The sequence below is a fragment of the Trachypithecus francoisi genome, unplaced genomic scaffold (assembly GCF_009764315.1).
Source record: "Trachypithecus francoisi isolate TF-2019V2 unplaced genomic scaffold, Tfra_2.0 Lachesis_group4, whole genome shotgun sequence".
Lineage (NCBI taxonomy): Eukaryota > Metazoa > Chordata > Mammalia > Primates > Cercopithecidae > Trachypithecus > Trachypithecus francoisi.
Genome location: NW_022681469.1, coordinates 52,966,494 through 52,981,558, shown reverse-complemented (window position 1 = coordinate 52,981,558; position 15,065 = coordinate 52,966,494). Strand labels below are relative to the sequence as shown.

The 15,065-nt window shown below is 39.0% G+C and overlaps 1 long non-coding RNA gene across 2 annotated transcripts in view; it reads right to left on the bottom strand.

Annotated features, from left to right (window-relative positions):
* Positions 1-14,267, bottom strand: part of LOC117073649 — a 70,386-nt gene extending 56,119 nt beyond the window's left edge. For both annotated transcript variants that reach the window (XR_004433305.1, XR_004433304.1), the window contains exon 1: positions 14,062-14,267. This is a non-coding gene — a long non-coding RNA (uncharacterized LOC117073649). The remainder of the gene's footprint in view (positions 1-14,061) is intronic.
* Between the last annotated feature and the right edge of the window lie 798 nt (positions 14,268-15,065).

Genomic DNA, 15,065 nt, shown 5'->3' with positions numbered 1-15,065 from the left:
CCCCATGGACCATTTAACCATATGGAATGATTTGAGGGCAGCAATTGCTTTAGCTAATGGAATCCAGAGCAAAAGTTCATTGCTTCAACCCATATTCCACCCTGCACACCTACACACACCCCACACTCCAGCCCCCACAACCATACATTTAAAGGCTGGGGTGACCTGCAGAAGCATGGTTCACTTTATATGGTACAGAGTTAAGCCTCAAGATATCTGCTCCTGTATAACTCTATGATTCTATAAAATAAATGATGGTGCAATGTTCTATGATTGATGGGTGTTACAAGCCATCTGGCTCGTTAAATTAAAAACCTGGAAGTCAATGGAGACTCCCTGCCTCCTTTGTATCTGTCATTTGTTGGCCAGATCTTGTCTATTCTGCCATCTCGATTTCTTTTAAATCTATCCTTCCTATCTCGTACTTCAGTTTGTCTTTCTCTTGTATCCTCCTTACTCATCTCCTTGCTTTTTGTCCCACTCCCCCAGGCCTATCTTCCCCAGACCTGCCAGAGGGATCCTGCAAAAAACCAAATCTGATCATATCCCAGCTCTCAGACCCCTCCACTCCATGTCCATCAGCTCCAGGAGGTGCCTTCCAAGGCCTGAAGGTTGACAGGTCCCCCAGGATCCCCAGGGCCAGCCTACTCTGCAGTTTCACCTCCCATCCCCCACTTCTGCCAATTCTCAGCAGGTTTCTCCCCTGCTTCATCCTCTAAATGTTACCTTCCAGTGATATTATTGATCACCTTCTGAGCATGCCATGCCTGCCTGTGACTTTCCACACAGTTTCCCTGAGTCGGGAAATGTTCTTTTTGCTTGACAACCTGGCAAACTCTGGTTAGCTTTCCAACTCAGCTAGGACCAGAGCCTTCTCTAATCTTACCTTTACATCTACCCACCACACCCCTGAATTAATTTAACCTCTCCTCCCTCTCTACGACCTCTTTAAGTTAAACATAATCCTTTGCTGGTACCTGTTACGCAAGTGTGAGAATTGAGAATTCTTACTATTTAAAGGCCCACTTCCCTACTAGAGTGGAGTTTTATGTTTTTTTGTTTTTTGTTTTTGTTTTTTTTTTTGAGATGGAGTCTCTCTCTGTTACCAGGCTGTAGTGCAGTGGCACGATCTCGACTCATTGCAACCTCCGCCTCCTGAGTTCAAGTGATTCTCCTGCCTCAGCCTCCTGAGTAGCTGGGACTACAGGCACCCGCCACCATGCCCAGCTAATTTTTGTATTTTTAATAGAGATGGGGTTTTACCATGTTGGCCAGGATGGTCTCAATCTCTTGACCTCGTGATCCACCCGCCTTAGCCTCCCAGAGTGCTTGGATTACAGGAGTAAGCCACCGTGCCTGACCTAGAGTTGAGTTTTTTAAGAGCAGAGCTGCACAGTGTGTACACAATAAATGATTGCTAAATAAAATATGTTAAAGAATCAGCCGACTAAATCTTTGATCCTAATTATAAATTACTGTTAATCAAGGAATTTTTACATTTTCAAGGGACTTTAGGCTCCATCTAGTCCTGTCTCTTAGCCAATTGTATTAGAATATCAGGATTTGGGGCCTGGGCATCAGTGTTTTGTTGTTTTTTTGTTTTGTTTTGTTTTTTTTAAAGCTCTCTAGCTAGAGAAAAAGACTTCAAAACTATTAGCAGCCAAAGTTGAAATGCTCTGATCATGTCTACTCACCTGTGAGTGGGCAGTGACTTCCTATACCCATGCCTAGAAGATAGACATCTTATTCTTCTTATTTTTTGGAATTTCTGGAGATGCAATTCCTGAATCCCCCTTGCCTTATAAAGTAATTTTCTGCTTTAAAATAAATAAACAAAATCAAGTGTCAAAAAATTCTTGTAGCTCTCCTAATTCACTTTTTCAAACAAAAGATTGTTTTATAATTCTTACATGGCTTTGAAGTCCTTTTCTGGCCATCTGATCTTTTGTCCCCTGTTTGGCATGACATTCCTTTAATTTGCTATGTCTTTGAGAAATAGTTTTAGCATTACTGTTTCCTAAGAAGTCTGGGGTCATAACAGAATGAGCTGACCCACAAATAGTTTATTTTTAGCCTAGAGATTCTCACCCAAGCCTGATAGCAAGTAGGAATACTCAATTTCTTTTTTCTGCTCCAACACTTTTCTATGGTCTTGGGCAAATCATTTTTTTCAGGGAAGACCCCAGCTATCAAACGTTTGTTTGGTTACAAATATTTCTTAGCTCCCAAGCAAAAGCAGAGCCTTTAACATGGAGCCTTTAACACCTTGGGATGCAAAACTCTGAGATGTTTGCAGGGCATTCTTCAGTTTTGGAAAGTGAAGGAGGGCATCTGCGGGGGACCATCTGGAAGCAACAATGATTATGAGATCACTTGGGAGGCTTTTGAATCTGAAAACCTGCACATAAATGCCATGTTCTGTCATTAAGAAATCACCACCTCTTTTCTAAAACTTTAAAATTTTATGCCCCAAACAGAATTCGCCTGCCCTTTCAAATCATGCCTGTGACAGCAGAAGTGCAGAAGTCGGCTCTGACTTCTCATTTTGCCCATCCTCCAAGGGTCTCTTTGCATTGGTCCCTCCCCGTTTCTCCCCTGCTGCTCCCTCCTTCATCCACAGCCAGGTCTCACCCAGTGAAGAAATCCACTTAGCTAGCTCTCCTCCTTGTATTGGCTTTCTCATGCTGCTGCAACAAATTACCAGAATTTGGTGGCAATGAACAACACAGATACATTTCTAGGGGTCAGAAATCCGAAATGGCTCTTAGAGGACTAAAATTAAGGTGTCAGCCGAGCTTCACTCCCCCTCTGGAAAACCTGGCACAGAATCTGTCTTTTGTTTGTTTGTTTTGTCTCTTCCAGTTTCCAGAGGCTGCAGGCATTCTTTGGCTCATGCCTCTCTTTCCATCTTCAAAGCACATCATTGCAACCTCTGCTTCCCTCATTCCAACCCGTTGCTTCCATCACTCCAACCTCTACTTCCATCATTCCAACCTCTGCTTCCCTCATTCCAACCTCTGCTTCCATCATTTCAACCTCTTCCCTCATTCCAACCTCTGCTTCCCCCATTCCAACCTCTGCTTCCATCATTCCAACCTCTGCTTCCATCATTCCAACCTCTGCTTCCATCATTTCAACCTCTGCTTCCCTCATTCCAACCTCTGCTTCCATCATTCCAACCTCTGCTTCCATCATTTCAACCTCTGCTTCCCTCATTCCAACCTCTGCTTCCATCATTCCAACCTCTGCTTCCATCATTTCAACCTCTGCTTCCTTTGTTCCAACCTCTGCTTCCATCGTTCCAACCTCTGCTTCCCTCATTCCAACCTCTGCTTCCATCGTTCCAACCTCTGCTTCCATTGTTCCAACCTCTGCTTTCCTCATTCCAACCTCTGCCTCCCTCGTTCCAACCTCTGCTTCCCTTGTTCCAACCTCTGCTTCCACATTCCAACCTCTGCTTCCCTCATTCCAACCTCTGCTTCCATCATTCCAACTTGTGCTTCCATCATTCCAACTTCTACTTCCTTCATTCCAGCTGTTGCCTCCCTCATTCCAACTTTGCTTCCATCATTCCAATTTCTGCTTCCCTCATTTCAACCTCTGCTTCCCTCATTCCAACCTCTGCTTCCATCATTCCAACCTCTGTTTCTATCATTCCAACTTCTGCTTTCATCGTTCCAACCTCTACTTTCAACATTCCAACCTCTGCTTCCATCATTCCAACTTCTGCTTCCACCATTCCAACCTCCGCTTCCATCATTCCAACATCTGCTTCCATAATTCCAACCTCTGTTTCCATTGTTTCATCTCATTCTTCTGTTTTTGACTCTCCTGCCTCCCTCTTACCAGGCCCCTTGTGATTACACTGGGCATATTCAAATAACCCAGGATAATCTTCTCATCTCGAGATTCTTAATCACATCAGTGAAGTCCCTTTTTTGCCATGTAAGTCTACGTATTCACAGGTTTCAGAGATTACAATATGAATCTTTGGTGGGGGTTGGGGAGAATCGCATAATTATGTTTACCATTCGTCCTGAAGCTTTCTAGCTAAGCACAATTTTGATCACTTGCTCCTTTCACTGCTAAAAGGTATTGAGTTGAATATGTCCCCCACCATGTCCACCCAGGAACTCAGAATGTGGCTTTTTTTGGAAATAGAAGATAGACATCTTATTCTTCTTCCTATTTCTTAAAATCTCTGGAGATGCAATTCCTGAATCTCCCCTACCTTATAATTTTCTGCTTTAAAATGAATAAATAAAATTTTATCAAAAGAGACTTGTAGCTGTCATAATTCATTTTCCAAATAAAGGATTCATTTTATAATTTTAACATAGTTTCTTGCAGGTATATTAGATAAAGATAAGGTCATACTGGATTTAAGTAGGCCCTAAAGAAGGAAAGAAGGCTGTGAGACAGTGGAGGTAGATTCCAGTGATGCAGCTACAAGCCCAGGAATACTGAGGGATTGCCAACAACTAACAGAAGCTAGAAAAAGGCAAGGAATGATTATTTTCTAGAGGCCTCAGAGGAAGCATGGTCCTACCGACACCTTGATTTTGGACTTCTAGCTTCTGGCACTGTGGGAGAACACATTTTTGTTTCTCTTAAGCCCCCAGTTTGTGTTATTTTGTTATGGCAGCCCTAGAAAACTAATACAGTTGTGTTGGAAAAAGAGGCACCCACTTTTGTTCATAGTCCATTTTTTCATGACAGTTTGACATATCAGCTGACAACCCGTAAGAGCTTTCTTTGTTCCATTTGTAATATACAAAGATCTTTAGAAATTATCGACCCTGTCCCTGGGGCTTTTCCAGTTGAAACCTCAGACTGTCTTCTAGCATAGAACAAATCAAGTGTTCTAGATCAGAGATTGGAAAAGTTTCTGTAAGGACACAGATAGTAGATATTTTAGGCTTTGCAGACCAAGAGGCAAAGTGTTATATAACTACTTATAAAACAAGAAAGAAAACACATTTTCATGCATTTTTTACTGACAAAATTTAAAATATAAAAATAATTGAGTATAATTTTTTTGTAGTACAGGTCTAATAATGACTGGAATTCTTTTGGGGGTAATAATATTTCACTGCATTGGGATTCAAATGTGATTGGCCCATTATCAGTGTTGATTGCTAATGTTCATTTGTTCATGTTGATCTATACTGAGATTGTATCTCACTGAGTATTGCAATTCCATGGGTGAATGAGTATTTCATCTTTGAAAATGTCTTTTTACACAGATAAGATCTGCTAAATACTAATAGTGGTTCATGAGCATATGATTTTAATTGAGCATATTGATCACTTGAAAGGCATTTGCAGGGTTCTATTACATGTTTCCCTTGATATTTTTAGCATATCATTACATTGCAAATTAATAGCTTCCAGCTGAAGGTTCGATGGAAGCCCTTCAATTGTTCAGTTAAATGGATTTTGAAATATGGAAATTTGCTTTGCCCTGGCATTGAGTCCAAAAGATGCTACTGAGACTGCAGTTAGAACTCAGAAAATATATCCACTGCAAATTTGCAAGGAAAATTGCATGGAGATCTCAATTATTGTTTTATCTTTTAGTAACACTGGAAGTGTATGGGGCAGGTTGACATTCAAGTAATGTTAGTTGTTAAAATGACTTTACTGCAGTATAAATTTCTTATGTGAGCACTGCTTGGCCTTGTAATTTTAGGTGAAATTCATTAAGAAACACTATGAAGTATGCAGCAAAAACTAATTTCTAAAGACACTCAGTGTTCCTTAGTAGTAGCTGAGGACCATTCTCATTTTAAACAATTTCAACTTCAGCCCTGAGCTCAAAAAAATCACAATAAAACGTTACCACTGCTGAATCACTGAATTACTGTGTGGTATATAGCAAGTCAGGATATTCAGCTTCTCTTTCTAACAAAAATTCATGGAACTGATTGTGGTTATGTCCATGAGAGTGAATGAGTCCACCACTGAAACTTGGATCAATGACAGATGCCAGATAAAAATATTTTCAGCAAAGAACCCACTAATAAATAACACAATAAATAACTGTAGATTTTAAATGCCTTACATTTTCTTAAGCTTTGTAAATTTATCCAACTAAGCATTTTGCAGCTTCATATATATTTTTACTATCATCAAGTGTGACATATCATAGTAGATTCTGTCTCAGATTGTACTGGATTAGTATTTTCTCAAATTCTTTGAAAATCTCTTACAATTTCACACATATTTTTACTGCCATCAGGTTTGATATGTCTTAGCAGATTCTACTGCAGGTTGTACTAAATTAGTGTTTTCTCAAATTCTTTGAAAATATTCTCACCTCTAGTTGCTCCATGCAGACTATTTATAGAAGCTAATTCTTCAGTCACTTCCAAATTGGCATTGACTCCTTGAATAAATAACAACTGAGCAGTATCAGTAATATCGTGGGCTCATCAGGAACCAAGAAAAAAAACCACTCCAAATTATTTGTCTTGTTTTTTTTTTTTTTTTTTTTAATTGACTATGATGTTGCTTCCAATGTCCTCAACTCTCTGAGCAATTGTACTTACTGGAAGGCTAAAAGTCTCAAACAAGTTTGTTTTCCCTGGACACACTTCTTTGGATGTTGTAATCAATCTCAATTTAGTTAACTCACCATGAGTAAACAGCTTTTCTTGCTTGGCTAACAAATAAGCCACTCAGAAACTTTCTTTGGTTGCAAGCTCATTTTCATTTTTTATTCTTGTGAAGAAATTCTGCTCTGATGAGAAATTCTATTTTAAAGTTTTCTAATCATTGCTGAGAATGTCATGATGATTGTTCAGTCTGGTTATGTTGACATCTATTATATTTTTTTTAGCATAACGATAGTGTCATTGCATAGAAAGCAAAATCTTTTGCCAAGTAATTCTATTATATAGCAAAGTAATCCACACTCCACTGTGTCTTAAAAGGTTGATATTTAAAGTCTACTTTTTCTTTCTTGTTATTAATTGTTGGGCATTTACTGTTAATAATTAATAAGAAATAAATTTAAAAGGGGGAAGAGAGGAAGGAAGGAAGGAAGGAAGGAAGGAAGGAAGGAAAGAAGGAAGGAAGGAAGGGGGGGGGAGGGAGGGGAAGGGGGGGAAGGGAAGGGGAGGGAGGGGGAAGGGGGAGGAGAGAAACAAAAATAAAGAAAGAGGCCAGGCACAGTGGCTCACGCCTGTAATCCCAACACTTTGGGAAGCTGAGGCAGGCGAATCACCCGAGGTCAGGAGTTCTTCAAGACCAGCCTGGCCAGTATGGTGAAACCCTGTCTCTACTAAAAGTACAAAAATTAGCTGGGTGTAGTGACAGGCACCTGTAAGCCCAGCTACTCAGGAGGCTATGGCAGGAGAATTGCTTGAACCCAGAAGGTGTAGGTTTCAGTGAGCCTAGATCATGCCACTGCACTGCAGCCTGGGTAACACGGCAAGACTCTGTCAAAAGAAAAAGAAAGAAAGAAAGAGAGAGAGAGAGAAAGAAAGAAAGAAAAGAGAAAATAAAAGAAAGAAAAGGGAAGGAGGGAGGGAGGAATGTCACTGTATGATGCTTGAAATGCAGTTGAATTTTAACTTTCACTGCAATTTATAGCATTCCAAGCAGTAGTGCAAAGTGATGAGCACCATATACTGTCTCCGCCACAGCTACTCAACTTTGCCATTATAGTGTGAAAGCACATAGACAATAGGGTAACAAATGAGCATGACAGTTCCAGTAAATTTTATTTGTGGACCATGAAGTTTGAATCTCATAACTTTCATGTGTCATGAAATACTCTTATTTATATTTTCCCCAATGTTTTATAAATATAAAAATCATTTTTATTCCATGGCCATATAAAAACAGGTGGTCTGCCAGTTGTGGCTGGTGAGCTATAGTTTGCTGACTCCTATATAGATCATTAGGTCATTTCCAAAGTTCATCCAGCTCTGTGAGCCTAAGATGCCCTTGAGACAGTAATCATCCTAGTTACTTCCTTTATTCAGGGCACCTGTCCACTTCTGTCTACCTGAATATTTCAAAGAAAGGGATATGCAATTTGCCTTACAACTTAACTTTTTTAAACCATTTCATCTACTTTTATTTACTTTCGTCAAATTTATTCTTAGTTTGTTTTCTAGTTGTTTACTTATTTTAAGCAACAAAAAGCACAAAGGTGATAGCCATAGTGTTACATCATTTGGGATCCATACAAAGGAAGTGTCTTTTCTGATCTATTCATGTCCTAAAGATATACATTCCATGACAGTCCCAGTGGCTTCTCAATCCCACAAATGACTTAAGAACCAAAGTTCAAAGACAGACTAGTAGTTGTCAGGGGTTGCAGACAGAGAAATTAACTACAAAGAAACAGCACAAGGGAATTTGGTAGTGTGAGGATAGCAGAACTGCCTATGTCTTGTTAGTGATGATGGCTACAAGATTCTATGCATTTGTCAAAACTCACAAAACTTTACACCAAAAGAGTGAAGTTTACCATATGTAAATCTTAAAAGTGAGTAATAAAGAAACAAAATGTAGCAGGGACATTGATTTAAGCTCCAACATGTTAAGAACTTGGAAGTCATCTAGGACATCAAAAGGAGAAAATTAATAGAGAAAATCCATAAATCCAAAAGATGGTTCTTTGAAAACATCAATCAAATTGAAGAACTTCTAGCCAGTCTAACCAAGAAAAAAAGGCATAAATTGCTAGTATCACAAATGAAATAAAAATAACCACTACTAATCCCATGAACATTAAAAGGATAATAATAAAAGAATGCTATGAACAATTCCATGCTCACAAATTTAAGAGAGATATTGGTCTGTAGTTTCTCTTGCTTATAATGTCTTTATTTGGTTTTGTTATTAGGGTAGTGTTGGCTAATTCTATGCTAACTTAAATGAAATGGACCAAATCTTTAAACACATAAACTACTAAAATTCACACAAAGAGAAGTGGATAATTTGGATAGTCCTATCTTATTAAATAAATTTAATCAAGAAGTAATAATCTTTAAAAAAAAAAAAAAGCACCAGGCCCAGATGGTTTCACTGGTTGAGTTTATCAAACATTTAAGTAAAAATGATACTAGTTCTCTACAATCTCTTCCTGAAAACAAAAGCAGAGGGAACACTTCCAACTCATTTTGTAAAGCCAACATTACCCTAATAACAAAACCAAATAAAAACATTATAAGCAAGAGAAACTACAGACCAATATCTCTCTTACACATAGATGCAAAATTTCTCAATAAAATATTAGTAAGTTAAATCTAACTATGTATAAAAAGAATTATACAACATGATCAAGTGAGACTTCTTCCAGGTATTCAAGTGTATTAGTCAGGATTCTCTAGAGGGACAGAACTAATGGGATATATCTATAGATATAGATATATCTATATATAGATATATATATAAAGGGGAGTTCATTAAGTATTAACTCACATGAGCACAAGGTCCTACAATAGGCCATCTGCAAGCTGAGGAGCAAGGAAAGTGAGTCTGAGTCCCGTAACTGAAGAACTTGAAGTCCATTGTTCAAGAGCAGGAAGCATCCAGCATGGGAGAAAGACGTAGGCTGGGAGGCTAGGCCAGTCTAGTCTTTTCATATTTTTCTGATTGCTTTATATTCTAGTCATGCTGGCAGCTGATTAGATGGTACCCACCCAGATTAAGGGTGGGTTTGCCTTTCCCAGCCCACTGACTCAAATGTTAATCTCCTTTGGCAACATCCTCACAGACACACCCAGGATCAACACTTTGTTTTTTTTTTTTTTTGAAACGGAGTCTCGCTCTGTTGCCCAGGCTGGAGTGCAGTGGCCGGATCTCAGCTCACTGCAAGCTCCGCCTCCCGGGTTCCCGCCATTCTCCTGCCTCAGCCTCCCGAGTAGCTGGGACTACAGGCGCCCGCCACCTCGCCCGGCTAGTTTTTTTTTGTATTTTTTAGTAGAGACGGGGTTTCACCATGTTAGCCAGGATGGTCTCGATCTCCTGACCTTGTGATCCGCCCGTCTCGGCCTCCCAAAGTGCTGGGATTACAGGCTTGAGCCACCGCGCCCGGCCAACACTTTGCATCCTTCAATCCAGTTAAATTGACACTCAGTATCAACCATCACAGCAATCTACTTTAACATTTAATGCATCTACTTTAACATTTCAGAACCAGTTAATGTAATCTATCACATCAGGCTAAAGAAGGAAAATCATATGGTCATACCCACAGATGCAGAAAAGCATTTGGCAAAATCCAATACTTTTGCATGATTTAAAAAGAGAACAAAAACAAAACTCTCAGCAAACTAGGAATAGGGGGGATCTTCCTCAACTTGATAAAGAGCATGTAAGACATACCAATAAAAGTTATATTTAATGGTGAGAAATGAAAAACTTTCTGAAATTATCCTATAGTCTGTTATAAAGAAGCCAGGTAAGTGAAAGACATCTAGAAAGATCACTTTCCTTGTAATCTCTTTAGACGTTTACAAACCAAAACAAAAAAACACGTGTTGATTCTTCCTCTTTCTGTATTGTCACTTCTTAGAATGGGATCAAACATATCATTCCCTTCCCTCACCCATCAAACAATTTATTTAGGCTTGCTAAGCAAGGATCGATCTTTGAACTGTCTTTTTACCTACCTGTGGTGTAACACACTCACTCCTCCCAAACTTTCAACTTTCAAAGTCCACACCTTCCAAGGTACCCTTCTTAACAACTTCCCCATTTAAGTTATATTCACTCCTAAGATACAGATTCTATGCCTTCCCTACATAAAAACATGATCAGCTTGATTTTGAATAAAAACTATTTATAAATAGGATACCTGTTTCTTCTTCCCATAGCATAGCACTTTAGAGCCTATACTAATTGATAGAGATGATAACAAATCAGGACACAAAGAACAATTCTGGTCTGTTGAAGCTTTTCTAGTTCAGCTCTGACACAGTCAACAGCTTGGGATTCTATCTTAAACTAGGTTCAAGAAAATGCAGCCAGTCAGATATTTAGAGTACAAAACTTTCAGACACTGAAGGGTACCTTACGTTGTTAGAGGGAAGTCTTGTGCCATCTCAGAGTTTACTTCTTCATTATTGTCAGAGGCATTCAAACCAGTGACTCCATCTTGAATAGCGACTGGGTAAAATAAGGCTGAGACCTAATGGGCTACATTCCCAGGTGGTTAAGGCATTCTTAGTCACAGGATAACATAGGAGGTTGGCACAAGATACACGTCACCAAGACCTTGCTAATAAAGTAAAGAAGCTGGCCAAATCCCACCAAAACCAAGATGGTAACAAAAGTGACCTCTGGTCATCTTCACTTCACTCATTATATGCTAATTATATAATGCATTAGCATGCTAAAAGACACTCCCACCAGTGCCATTGACAGTTTACACGTGTTACCCTATATGGTCTAAAAAGGGGAGGAACTCTCAGTTCTGGGAATTGCCCACCCCTTTCCTGGAAAACTCATGAATAATCCACCCTTATTTAGCATGTAATTAAGAACTAATAATAAGTATAAGCAGCCAAGCAGCCCATGCCTCTGCTCTACCTGTGAAGAAGCCATTCGTTTATTCCTTTACTTTCTTAATAAACTTGTTTTCACTTTACTCTATAGATTAGCTTCGAATTCCTTCTTGTACAAGACCCAAGAACCCTCTCTGGGGATCTGGATTCAGACCACTTTCAGGTAACATTACACATAGTTAAAATATTACCTGCAAATAGCATGTCTGTCCTTATATTCTGTTGATTTTTTGGTTCTATAGGGTAAAATCCAGAGTTGCATAAATAATGGGTGATGCCACAAATCTTCATTATTAGTCACTGCTTAGATGTGAGTTTCAAAACCATGGTTGTCTAGACAGCTAAAACTGGCTGAATGCAGGGAGTTTCCAATTTCCACAAATGGGAATTCATGGAAAGAGTCAGCTAAGGAAACCAGCCTGAAAGCATGATGTTTCTGGAACCTCAAAGATAAGCCATCAGCAAGCTGAAGAGTCACTGGGAACAGGTTATGCTTTAAATAGTTCATATATAGGAGCTTCTTAAATATAGCTTCAATATAGACTCCACCTAATAACAAATGAATGGCACAGGGAGTAAAACTGAATCACAGCAATGACAGCAATCTTTCCAGTAAAGAAGATACCAGGGAGATTATATACGCTGTACAAGCTGTACACTTGACAACTCTAGGGGCTGCCATTTACATTGTATTCCATGTAAATCATGCCTCCTAGAGATGTGCAGTGTACAACTTGTGCAACCATAAGCAGAAAACCCCAAAAGATTCTGTCATTAGTATGTAATAAAAAAGCACGCGACAAAGAGCACAAATTTTATGTCTGAAGTTATAAGCATTATGAATTGTATTGATTTAAAAGAAAAAGATTGATAAATTGGATTCTGTCAAATTAAAAGTTTTGCTTTATGAAGGACACCTGTATGAGAACAAAAAGACAAGCTACAGACTGGGAGAAACTATTTGCAAATCACATATCCAGCAATGATCTTTTATCCAGAATATTATATACACAAGTGCATGAAAAGAAGCTCAGCAGTATTAACATTTAGGGAAATAAGGTGCCCTTATATATGTAAAAGAATGGCATATATATATATATATATATATTTTTTTTTTTTTTTTTTTGGGAAGACAAAACCAAATACTGGCAAGGATGTTGAGCAACTGTAACTCTCATGCACTGCTGGTGGGATGTAAAATGGTACACCCACCTTGGAAAAACAGTTTGGCAGTTTCTAATAAAGTCAAACATGTTTATCATATGACCTCACTCCAGGGTATTTACTCTAGAGAAGTGAAAATATGTTCACACAAAAACCCGTACACAGATGTTTACAGCAGCTCTATTCATAATTGACCCAAACTGGAAATAACACAAACGTCATTCAACAAGTGAATGGTTAAACAAACTCTGGAATATCCATACGATGAAATTTCACTCAGGAAAAAAAAAGAAGGGACTATTGATATATGAATAATATGAATGTATCTCAAGAACTATTGATATATGAATAATATGAATGCCTTTGTTTTGTATTTTTAGTAGAGATGGGGTTTTACTATGTTGGCCAGTATGGTCTCAATCTCTTGACCTCATGATCTGCCCACCTTGGCCTCCCAAGTGCTGGGATTACAGGTGTGAGCCACTGCGCCTGACCAGAAATAGAGTTTATTCTTATACCCAGCCTATTTTATTCATTTGTGGTTCATTTCTGTGTCTCCTGACCCCTAAGCCTACTGCTTCTGGCAGGTGCTAAACTAGTCCTAGTTGAATTGAATTTTTTTTAGCTGTTTCAACTCAGTAGCTCTTTTGACCTGTTGCCTCTGTTACGTGAATGTAGAGAAAAAGTGGGCGAAAGAGTTAACATGCTAGACTTGGCACAACAATCCTAATGTCTGGAAAAGAACAACAACATCCCAGAGATAGCATCTATTAAACAATTAATTGGCCGTTTAAGAAACATGAGCCAGAAAATAGAAGAAAGAGAATTTCCCAATGGGCTACTAAAAAAAAATGCACTGGGGTTAAAAATTGAAAGAAAAATAAAACAAAAGTATTTTATCCCAATGTTATTGCAGGTGCTCCTGGATTAACTAGACAATCGTGAGGCAAGTGATTTTAAAACAAACAAAAAAATTGTAAAATAGGCACTGGTATAATTTAGCAGATAATCAGAGTTGCAGCTGAAAACTACCTTTATCTGGAAATAATTAGTGTGCCATAGCTACTCAGAGAAGCCACATTTATTGCTAATAGCTGATGCTCAGGTGGTGCTGATCATTCTATCACCAAAACTAATTAAAGGTCTTGAAAAGGAGGAGGGAAACCACACAGGGAGAGAGAGATGGCTGAACAGATGGGGTGGCTCAGAGGCTCCATCAAGCAGGATGCCTTCATTGCAAAGTGAACAATTAGCCTGGAAATTCAAACACACACACAAGGCCTGCAGGCCCCAGCACTAGTGCTGAGAAAATAAGGGGTCAAGCAGAAGAGCTAACAGTTATTGAGCACTTACTCTATGCCAGGCACATTACCTGATAGAAGCCTCACAATCACCTCTGTTTGCAGAAGAAGGATTTGAAGGTTAAGGAAGCTTTGTAGTCTGCCAAGCTCACACAGCTTGTAAAGTCATGCAAGTGAGCTCTACACCCAGTCATTCTGACTCCACAGCCCATGACCTTACCCACAACATACTGTCTCATGCATCCAAAATCAAGCTGTGGTGACTGCTATGGTTTAATGTCTTCTCCAAAAGTCATGTTAAAATGTAATGGCCATTGTGACAGTACCAAGAAGTGGGACCTTTATGAGGTGATCCTGGTCATGAGAGCTCTGTCCTCATAAATGGATTAATGTCATTATTATGGGAGTAGGCTAGTTATGTTGGATGTGGGTGACTGATAAAAAGGTGAAGTTTGGCCCTTATTTCATCCCTCCTGTCTCTGCCCCTCACTCCCTCTTGTGTGCATACTCTTTCTCACCATGTGATGCCTTCTGTCATGTGTGACACAGCAAGAAGTCTCTCACCAGATGCAGCCCCTTGGTCTTGGACTTCCCAGCCTTCAGAACTGTGGGCCAAATAAAATTTTCTTTATACATTACCCAGTCTGTGGTATTCTGCCATAGTAGCAGAATATAGACTAAGACAATGATCCTTGTGCCATTTCTGATGACCAGTTTCACAGGTACAGGTCTTGACTTACATTCAGAAATTTTCTACTTGTAGTGTTTTCTCTCCACTCCTATTCAGAATTTACTTGTTTTCAGATCTCTGAGCTGAAATGATGTGAAAACTAAATTTGAAAAATACATAGTTGGATTAATATATCAGTATGTTATTCCCTGATCTTAGCAACTTATTTACAGCTATCAGAAATATAATATGATAGAAAGACATATTGTGTCAATTTCATCCATTGAGGCCAAACCCTGGAAGAAAAGTTTTGGGGCCAGCACTTGTTTTTCTCCAGTCATTCATCCACATCACATGAAGAGCTGCCTGCTTTGTCTATGTGTAGGCTTGCTGGTAATTTTACTT